The sequence below is a fragment of the Dermacentor albipictus genome, chromosome 8 (assembly GCF_038994185.2).
Source record: "Dermacentor albipictus isolate Rhodes 1998 colony chromosome 8, USDA_Dalb.pri_finalv2, whole genome shotgun sequence".
Classification (NCBI taxonomy): domain Eukaryota; kingdom Metazoa; phylum Arthropoda; class Arachnida; order Ixodida; family Ixodidae; genus Dermacentor; species Dermacentor albipictus.
This window is the reverse complement of record NC_091828.1, coordinates 19,285,857-19,296,035: the sequence shown is the minus strand read 5'-3', so window position 1 is coordinate 19,296,035 and position 10,179 is coordinate 19,285,857. Positions and strand designations below refer to the sequence as shown.

General features: G+C 46.3%; 2 non-coding genes across 2 annotated transcripts; both read right to left on the bottom strand.

Annotated features, from left to right (window-relative positions):
• Nucleotides 1-6,672: 6,672 nt before the first annotated feature.
• Nucleotides 6,673-6,746, bottom strand: TRNAI-AAU (transfer RNA isoleucine (anticodon AAU)). The gene has a single exon. It is a non-coding gene; the product is annotated as a tRNA-Ile (tRNA).
• Nucleotides 6,747-6,912: 166 nt separating this feature from the next.
• On the bottom strand, nucleotides 6,913-6,986 carry TRNAI-AAU (transfer RNA isoleucine (anticodon AAU)). The gene has a single exon. It is a non-coding gene; the product is annotated as a tRNA-Ile (tRNA).
• Nucleotides 6,987-10,179: the final 3,193 nt, after the last annotated feature.

Genomic DNA, 10,179 nt, shown 5'->3' with positions numbered 1-10,179 from the left:
ACCTTAGACTGCAATGGTGTAAACCCTTTTGAGCTCACCGTATGCCCTAAAAAGGATAGTTCTGAAACAGCAAATGTGCATTTCTGGTTGAGCTTTAAACCTGAATCACTAATGCGTTTTAGCACCTGGTGTAGATTCTTGTGGTGCTCCTCACGTGTCTTGCCCCACACAATCACATCATCAATGTGACAAAGTACGCCTCTGCAATCTTTCAAAATATGCTGCATCATTCTCTGAAAGGCTGAAGGGGCAGATGCAAGGCCAAAACACACTCTCTTAAAAACGAAACAATCCTTCGTGTGTGATAAAGGTGGTTAGTCCCCGACTTTCCGGAGTCAGTTCTAGCTGGTGGTATGCCGACGCTAAGTCGAGCTTTGAGAAGCACGTTCCTCCAGCTAGTTCATGAAGTAGTGCCTCTGTATGTGGAAGAGGAAAAGAATCGGCAATTACTGCCTTGTTCACTTCACGTATGTCCACACACAACCTAATTGAACCGTCCTTCTTCCTAACGACGACGATCGGTGAAATCCACTCCGATGCGTCGACAGGTTCAATTATATCTTCGGCCAGCAGTCTTTGTATCTCTACCGATACCTGTTGCCGTAGCGTGAATGGCAGGCGTCGGAACTTCGTAACGACTGGTTTCACAGATGAACGGCATTTAACATGGTGAACAAAGCCTTTCACATGCCCTAACTGTTCCGTGAACAAGTGCGCAAATTCTTGCGTGAATTCTGAAGGCAGTGAATCAGGGCATGTCACCTGGCAGCAATTCAAGGTTGAGCCGTTGATAGTGATTCCCAGGCTCCGAACGGCATCAAGCCCCAACAGCGAAGTGCCCTTGGTTGTGACATGAAAGAGCACACTGGCTCTGTTTCCCTTGTAAGATACGTCAGCAAGAAAGCAACCGCTTAACTTGATTTGTTCTCCGGAATAGTTACACAAATTGGCAGTCGGCGGTCGCAATGAGTAGGTGTTGGCTAGATATTTGTGCTAGTGCTCTTCACTGAGCAATGAAACCGTAGCGCCCATGTCGACAATCAACGACAATCTTATCTTCCCGATAGAAATGTTGGCTCGAATATCTTTCGCCGACGCATTACGGTCACCGATCTGAAGTACCGTGACGGCGTTGGCTTTCTCGGGCTTTCGAACGGCATATTTCTTTTTCTTCGATTTGCACATGCTTGAAAAGTGACCAATTTTTCCACAAGAGTAGCAACGCCTGTTCCTCGCCGGACATGCAGTCGAGTTAGCCATATGCGATGACGAGCCGCACCTGTAGCAACTTCCTTGCTCAGAGTCTGACCTTTTTCGCACATCTTGAATCTTGTTCACAGTGCTATGCGCGAATTCCCCGAGCTCTTGTTGCGTTTGCTCAATTTGCTTCCCGATGTCAACAGCACGCTGCAGTGTAAGCGAAGACCCTTCATAAAGCATGCGTTCACGGGTTGTTCGTGACGAAGTGCCTTCCAGTAATTGGTCTCGAATCATGCTATCGGTACCACTGCCAAAATTGCAAGTAGACGCAAGGTCTCGAAGACTGTTTGTAAATGCTTGAAAGGTCTCACCAGGCAGTTGTCTTCTTTGGCGAAACCGGCGCCGCTCCACCAAATCATTCGTAGCGCTTGCGAAATGCGTATCCAGTGTAGCAAGCGCGTCCTTGGACTGGTCCACCTTGTCCTCGGCCTTGGCGTCCGCGGTCACGTCTGCTCCTTGTGCAAGGACGCTGTAGAATATTCGCTGGCCTTCAACCCCGAGCGAGTTGAGCAGAATTGCCTTGCGACGCTTCGGCTGCAGTTCATCGCCGCCAATGGCCTCCAGGAAATTCACGAATACGCGTTTCCACTGCTGCCAAGGTACAGCCGGGTCACCGGGTGCAGGCAAGAAAGGGGGCGGTGCTGGGAAACACCCGAGCGGCATGGCTCCGATACTGACCCTCGTCGCCAATATGTGGTGTCTGGCTCAGACCAGACGCATGACACGGGACCATGCAAGCGCAGTATGCAACTCCCCTTATTCGTCACAGTAAAGCAACTTATATAGGAAATCATATTGAATGACGATGACGATATGTACACTGAAAGAAATGAAACTGAAACAAGAAAGAAGGATACAACAAAACCTTTTACACGTTTCAGCACATTCCACTCTTGTCCTAAATGATATGCTGAACGATAAATCGGTGTACGACACATGACATAAATAAGGTCCTTGTAAAGCTTCTTTCTGGAAACATCTGACAGATAATCTACTGAAAAATGCGCTCTCAGAAAACGGACACTATCCACAAGTTCACGCATAAATCCTTTCACAGTTACATTACGAAGCGTGTGTGACGTAACAATAAAATCAGGCAATGCATCACACAATCGCAGTTGAATAACAGTGCGCAAGAACGCGCCACTTTGGTCGCGAAAAAACACAAATCTCGACACGACCTGTTTCAAGAACAAATAAGATAAACCTACACCTCCAGTCCCCACGGCATGAAATAAGTTTACACGACTCATCCTTTCCCAACCAGACGCCCACAAAAAAACAGCAAATATTCTGGGCAATTTCTGCACACAAATCCTTGACATACACAACACTTGTAACATATAAAACACTTTCGCTACCAAAAACAAGTTACACACCGTCCCACGGGTGAAAATAGACATACTTCGTCCGCCCCACTTTGATGTCTGCGCTTTCATTTTTTCAGTTGGCTCTATGGCCACTGGCTCGTTGCATCTTTGTAATATTGAAGCGGAACACCAAGGTAGCTGGATGGCACAGTTGTGAACTTTATGCTTTCATAGCATTCTGGCTTATCTTCCCATTCTGCGTGCCAGAAACCTAAACACTTCTGCCAGTTTATGGCACTGCCAGTAAAGCTACAAAATTCTTTGGCATCTTTTACTGCTTCTTTAATGCTTGTTTTGTCTCCACAAAAAATTGCAATGTCATCTGCGTAAGACAAGATTTTAATTTCATGTGTGAAGAAACGGAAACCTCGGATATTCTGGTTGTTTTGCACTTTAAGACAAAAAGGTTCCAAGAACATTGCAAATAATAATGCTGAAATCGGATCTCCCTGTTCCACACCAGTTACAACTGATATTCGATCACTTAATGTCTTATTAATTATTAGATTGGTAGTACAATCAGTGTAAGCCATTTTTACCCCATCTAGGACCACCTTGCCAAAGTTAGTATATTCCAGAATTCTAAAGATCGCCTCGTGCGCTACCCTATCAAAAGCTTTCTCAAGGTCCAGCTCTACCATCGCCACGTGCCCGCATACCATATCACAGCACTCCAGTACTCTTCGAGCTGTATGAACATTCGTAAAAATTGTGCTCCCCTTTATGCCATATGTTTGGTGTTTACCAACTACCAATGTTATTACACATTGCAGTATTTTAGCTAAGACTTTCATGAATATCCTGTAATCAACATTTGCAAGACTTATCGGCCGATATGCTTCCACTGAAAGTAATTTCGAAGGGTCATCTGTTTTATGTATTAGTACAATATGGCTTGTTTTAAAAGATGGAGGCATTCCACGGCTGTCATACGCTTCATTATTAACATGGTAGAGTATTTCAGCCAATTCCTGTTTAAAAGCTTTGTAGAATGACACGCGCCAAGGCCATCAGACCCAGGCGACTTTCCTACACTTAACTCTTTTATTGGTGTTTCGATTTAATTAACACTAATGGGAGCTTCCAGTGTCTTTTTCGCATCGTCGTCCAACCTCGGCATTAGTGGCATGAATCCTGTAAAGAAACCTTCGTGTCCAGGTGTCTTACATCCCAGCAAACGGGTGTATCTTTCAACAAATGCTTTCTGGATCACATTTTGATCAGTCGTGACTTCATCATGATAGCAAATTTTTTTTGATTTCGTTCTTTGCGCCGTAACATCTTTCGTCTCCCAGTGCACGCTTGGTAGGGGTTTCCCCCAGCCAGAGCCGTTCAGCCCGCGTTCTTATCAGTTCCCCTCTATATTTTTCAGCTTCCATGGCTTCCATCTTTCTTTTAACTTCTTTAATCTCTTCTGAGAACAGTCCAGGTATTGTGGTTTCAGCATTTAAAAGATAGTCCACAGTATTTCGCAGTTCTTTTTCTTCTTGTTTAGATTTTTGCCGCAGTGCGCATGCTCTATCAATTGCAGTAATTTTACCATCGATTTTAAATTGTTCCCACAACGCACCAATCCTGCCAGACTTATCACAGTTAACAGCTTCAATTCTTTCTGTCACTGCCCGCATAATAGTTTCATCATGTAGCAACTTTTCGTTAAGCTTCCAAAGATTCCAATTAAACTGTGAAGTTTTTCGTTTCGTGCCTATTTCAGACATGACCAGGCTATGGTCGCTGAAGCTTACATGCTTTACCATGTATTTGAAGCATAATGGCATAAGGCTTGCTGAAATGTATGCGCGATCTAACCTGGCATGACTCGCACCTTGGAAATGCGCATACTGCACACAATTACAACGGAGTACATCCCCCACATCAAACATATATTTTTCTTGTGTAATTGTGTTCAATAGATCAGCGCTCACATGTCTAATGGGTACATTTTTAACTGTGTCCTCAGGCAAGCATACACAATTAAAATCACCAAGAAGCACAACTTTCCTTTCACAAGACAAAAACGGTTCAACATACTCGAAGAAAACCTTGCGCTCCCTCTCTCTATTCGGGGCGTAGATGCACAAAATGCGCCACTCAGCTTCATTAAAAGAAAAATCACACAGGACTAGCCGACCATTTTCACTGGTGAGGACTGCTTCCTCTAATATTCCGATACTGTTGCGCAAAAAAAGGGCACATCCTCCGGGCTTGCCAGCAGCATGACACACACAAACGTTATATCTTGTTTTAAAGGTCTTGACCATCCGGTCTGTTGCTTCCTGACTCTCGATTTTTTTCTCCTGAATAGCCAAAATATCTATGTCATTATCGAGCATTAGGCGACTAACTTGCACTTGCCGTCGTCTTGCTGTCAATCCCCTTACATTCAACGTTGCAATACGAAGTGCAGAAAGATTTGGGTCCATTGTCTTATTATTTTTTCACGATACCTAATACGCTACGCAAAAACAGGCGAGGGAGACTTACATCACTGGTCAGTGTGCACAGCAGGCGGATTCGTCCACACTGGTAATTAGCCCGGCTTCTACCTTGAAGACACTCGACTCAGTCAGTCTCAACATGATTGTCCTCGTACATACAGTTGAACAAGAAGGCAAAAAAGTCTCCCCGCTAACGCGGAGGCACTCGCGGCCCTTGCAACCGGTCTGGTGGGACCGTCGGCTTGGGCTTGAAGCTGCTCCTACGAGTGGTCGTTGACTTCAGCGGTGGTGGTCCCACAGCGCTCGTTGGGTCGGAGCAACCCTCGTCGCTAGCCACCTTCTCATGAGGTCTTTTAGTAACGGCTGTTGCCGGTTGACTTCCTTTTTCACTTGTCGGTAGTGCCTCGTTCTCCAAGTCATTCTGCGAAGCCGATGCGCCACCTCCGAGATTTGTTTACATCTCGGGAGTACTTTCGGGTGTGCTTGGGTGGGCCGGTTGTCGTTTTTCGTCCTCCGTTCTTACTTTGTCCTTTTCAGAAGGCGCTACAGGCGGGTTCTCTTGCCTGCTCGCCTGATGCCCACTTCCCACAGAAGCTTCTTCGGCGTCGGCCTTGTCCATAAGGTGCTCTTGCACAATGTCGCGTCCGTCTGTTCCGGTTACATTGGCATAGCTGAGTACACACTGGCTCTCCTCGTGGCCATAGCGACGGCAGGCACCGCACCGCGGTACCCGGAACTCGCGCCGTATGTGACCGGTGCCGTGGCACCGGAGGCAGAGCGGCGCTCTACCAGATACGAATACAAGTGCGTTGTCTTCGCCCATGCGCAACTGGTGCGGCAGGTCTTCGACCGTCAAACCGGACTTCAGGCGCAAGGACACCAAACGTGTGTGCGAGCCCTTCTCGTAACAGCCTGAGACACGCCACTTCTCTTTGGAAATTTCAATAACTTTGCCAAAAGGTGCCAAAGCAGTTCGAACTTCGTCGTCGGGCGTGGTGTGCAGGAGCCAGTGAAGCTTCATCCGCACATCCTGTTTGCACGGGTCAATAACGACGCACCGGTGCTCCTTGACGCTGAACGCCTCGAGTGAAAGTATCTTTTTCTTCGCGTCTTCATCCTTGAAGGTTATCGCCCACACATGATTCATTTGATAGGCCCCAAGGGCCAGCACTTCCGGCATAAGCTGTACTCTGACAAGCGAATCGCGAAAATGTTCTACGCGATACGGTCTTGCTTTTAAGTCTCCGTGCAAAAACACTGTCTTAGAAACCGTCATACCTGAAGGCAGATGAGGCAAAACAAGCTGGTATTCCTGTGTAGTCAACTCCGCAAACCTGATTCCACGGCCCTGCTGGGCCACTTCAACCGCCCCAACGGAGCAAGACATTCTGCGACCGTACCGTACTGTAGCCGGAAGTAGAATCCGAGCTAGCAGGCCGAGTGGCAGCAACGGCGCGGCCAACCAGACGACAAGAGCGAGTCATTTTCCGTGCGCGTAGGCGGTGATGGCGAAGAGAGATGTATGCGTATTTGTATCACTTGAGAAAATAAAATGTAAAAAATAAGAACGGTAGCCATTGGGATACGCATAAAAAGAAACATCGTGGCCTGCGCAGGGATCGAACCTACGACCTTCGCGTTATTAGCACGACGCTCTAACCGACTGAGCTAGCAGGCCGAGTCAGAGCAATGGTGCGCTGCCAACCAAAATACAAGGGCGAGTCATTTTCCGTGCGCGTAGGCGGTGCTGGCGAAGAGAGGTATGCGTATTTGTATCACGTGAGGAAATAAAATGAGAAAAATAAGGAGGGTAGCCATTGGGATATCCATAAAAAGAAACATCGTGGCCTGCGCAGGGATCGAACCTACCACCTTCGCGTTATTAGCACGACGCTCTAACCCACTGAGCTAGCAGGCCGATTTTTCTTTCTTTATTACCTTCTTGGTACATGACAATGAAAGACATACAAAACACTAATATCGCTTTACAAACAAAAGATGCGAGCGGTGCACTGGCCAGCTCACACCAAAGGATTAAAAGCGTTTCAGTTTGGCGAGGTCATCCATTAATGGGAGCCATTGCGGCTGTTCTTTTTGAGCCTTAAGCACATCTCTTACATAAGACACATTTTCAATGAAATACTCTCGTACAGGGAGGATAGTTTCATCTGCATGCCTAAACGCCATTCGATTTTTCCATATACTGTGTAAGCTGATAAGCATAAACATGTCCCACGGCACTTCGTCACCGCTATCTACCGATAGAAATCTTATGCCGTAAGGTGATATTGGAAGCTGCTTTTTTAAAGTTCGTTGCAAGACGTCCCAGTGAAATACAGCGTCTGTGCAGTGAAGGAACATGTGATCTATAGTCTCCGGTTTTCTACAGATTAAACAGTTTGTGGACCATGGGACAAATAATCCTTTCTCTTGTAGCCATGGTTTCACGGGCAGTGTGCTAGTGTGCAGCTGAAAGAAGAATGATTTCATTGAGGGCCGCACCGACATCTTTTTCACTCTCTTAGGTACATTCCCTTCAGAGCCAACACAGTATATGGAACGGTACAAAGGTATAGGCAACATAGTATCAATAAGGTCTTTATAAAGTTGTTTCCTTCTAACATCAGCAAGATACTGTGCAGAAAAGCGCTTTTAAACACTGAAAAGCGCGCACAACCTCCCAAAGAAAGCCCCGCACCCATACGCGTTTCACAGGGCTAGATGATACAGCATATTTAGGCAGTGCCTCTTTCAACCAAATTTGCATTACCGTACGCAGCAAAGCATCTTTTTGGTCTCGGAGGGACATAAATCTTGACACAAGTTGCCTAAGAAACAAATGAGCCAAACCTAGGCCACCCTTTCCAACGGACAGAAATAGATTTGTGCGACTTGTCCTCTCCCAACTCGACCCCCAAATGAACACTGCGAAAGCTCGGTGCAATCTCTGGACGGTGGTCCGTGACATACACAGTGCCTGCAGCACATACCATACCTTGGCCACCAAAAAGAGGTTACATACTGCGGCCCGAGCAAAAATTGAAAGATCGCGGCCACCGCATTTGTGCGTACATTCGCGTGTGCGCTCATTTTCCACTTCCCAATATTTTGCAGGTTCTTGATATTGGTCTAGTGGCACTCCCAAGTATTTGACAGGTGACGTTGCCCACTGAACGCTCTCAAACATTTCAGGCGCATAATCCCATTTTCCGTGCCAGAAACCAAAACACTTTTCCCAGTTTATCACGCTTACGGAGGCTTTGCAAAACCTAGCCGCGTCCTTCACCACTTCAGTTAGACTTTCCCTATCTTCGCAAAATATGGCGATATAATCCGCATACGCAAGTACTTTAACTTCAGTGGACAACATCGTGAAGCCACGCACTTTTTCGTTTGATATAATTTTCAGGCAAAAAGGTTCGAGATACAGTGCAAACAACAATGGAGACAATGGGCACCCTTGCCTCACGGAAGAACGAACTGTGATACTTTCACTCAGCTGCTTATTAACAATAAGGTTTGCCGTACAACCAGCATATGCCATTTTGACACCTTCCAAGATCACTCGGCCGACATTCACGTGTTCGAGGATACTAAACAGAACATGGTGGTTGACGCGGTCAAAGGCCTTTTCCATGTCCAGTTGCAACATGGCTACACGTTTATCAAAAGCACCGCAGCATTCTAATATGCTCCGTGCTACGTGAATATTTGTCGTTATCGTACGTCCTTTAATCCCGCACGTTTGGTGCTGGCCTACGATAGCTTTTATGACATTCTGCAACCTTCTGCCCAGAACCTTCATGAATATTTTATAGTCCACATTCGTGAGACTTATGGGCCGATACCCTCTGACTGACAATCTCTTAACCGGGTCTTCACTCTTCGGTACTAGGACGATGTGACTTCTTCGAAAGGACGGAGGCATCATCTGCTTTTCGTATGTTTCTTGAATTACGCTGTGTAGAATATGCGCCATGTCAGACTTAAACGCTTTGTAAAAAGCTGCGCCCAGCCCGTCGGGACCAGGTGATTTTCCGGAGCTTAACTCGTCGATTGCGCGCTCTACTTCCACTGCACTAATCGATGCCTCGAGCCCCAGCTTAACTTCAAGATAGGCATCAGTGCCAAGAACTCCGCCGCGAGGCCTTCTTCAACACGTGACTCGTGACCCAGTAGTCTTTCGTAATAATCAACAAACGCACGTTGAATAGTATTAGAGTCACGAGCCATTTCGCCCTTGTACTCTATCGCTTTTATATCGTTCTTTACTGCATATCGTTTTTCGTCGCACAGGGACCGCTTTGTCGGCGTCTCGCCAAACCACAACCGTTCTGCACGTGCGCGTATGACCGCTCCTTTATATTTCTCTTTATCCATCAGTTCTAACCTATTTTTTGTTTCTTTTATTTCTTTTTCGTACTGGCCCGACTGAGCACTTTCCCACCTCAGCAGCAAATCTAAGCGGCTCTGAAATTCTTTTTCGTCTGCCTTATTGCTTTGACGCAGCGCACTCGCTCTTTCTATAGCGATCATTTTTATGTCTTCTTTAAAATGTTCCCATTTTCCAATAACGTCCCTCTGATCACCCGTTTGCAAACAGTAAATTTTTTCTTTTACTGTAAACACAAAACGTTCATCCTCAAGAAGCCGTATATTAAATTTCCATAGTTCCCAGTTGAACTTCGACCTTTTTGTCTTCGTTCCTATTGTAACCATTACCATGCAATGATCGCTGAACGCAACGTTTTTAATCAAGTAGTCACTGCACATTGGGACCAGGCCAGCAGACGCATAAACCCTGTCAAATCTTGCATGACTTGCTTGTTGGAAATGTGTGAAGTGCAGACGGGCACCTTCTGAGAGAGCACTCCCGACGTCTTCTAAATTGTGCTCCAGGACAATTGCACTCAAAACTAACGAGCTCTGGTTTCGAATGGTCGCGTTAGTAACTCTGTCTTCGGGCATGCATACGCAGTTGAAGTCACCCATCAGAATAATGTATCTAGGAGACTTAAGATAGGGCTGAACCATTTCGAAGAAAGCTTTGCGCTCATTTTCCTTATTTGGGGCATACACACACATTACGAGCCACTGTAAATCAAGATACG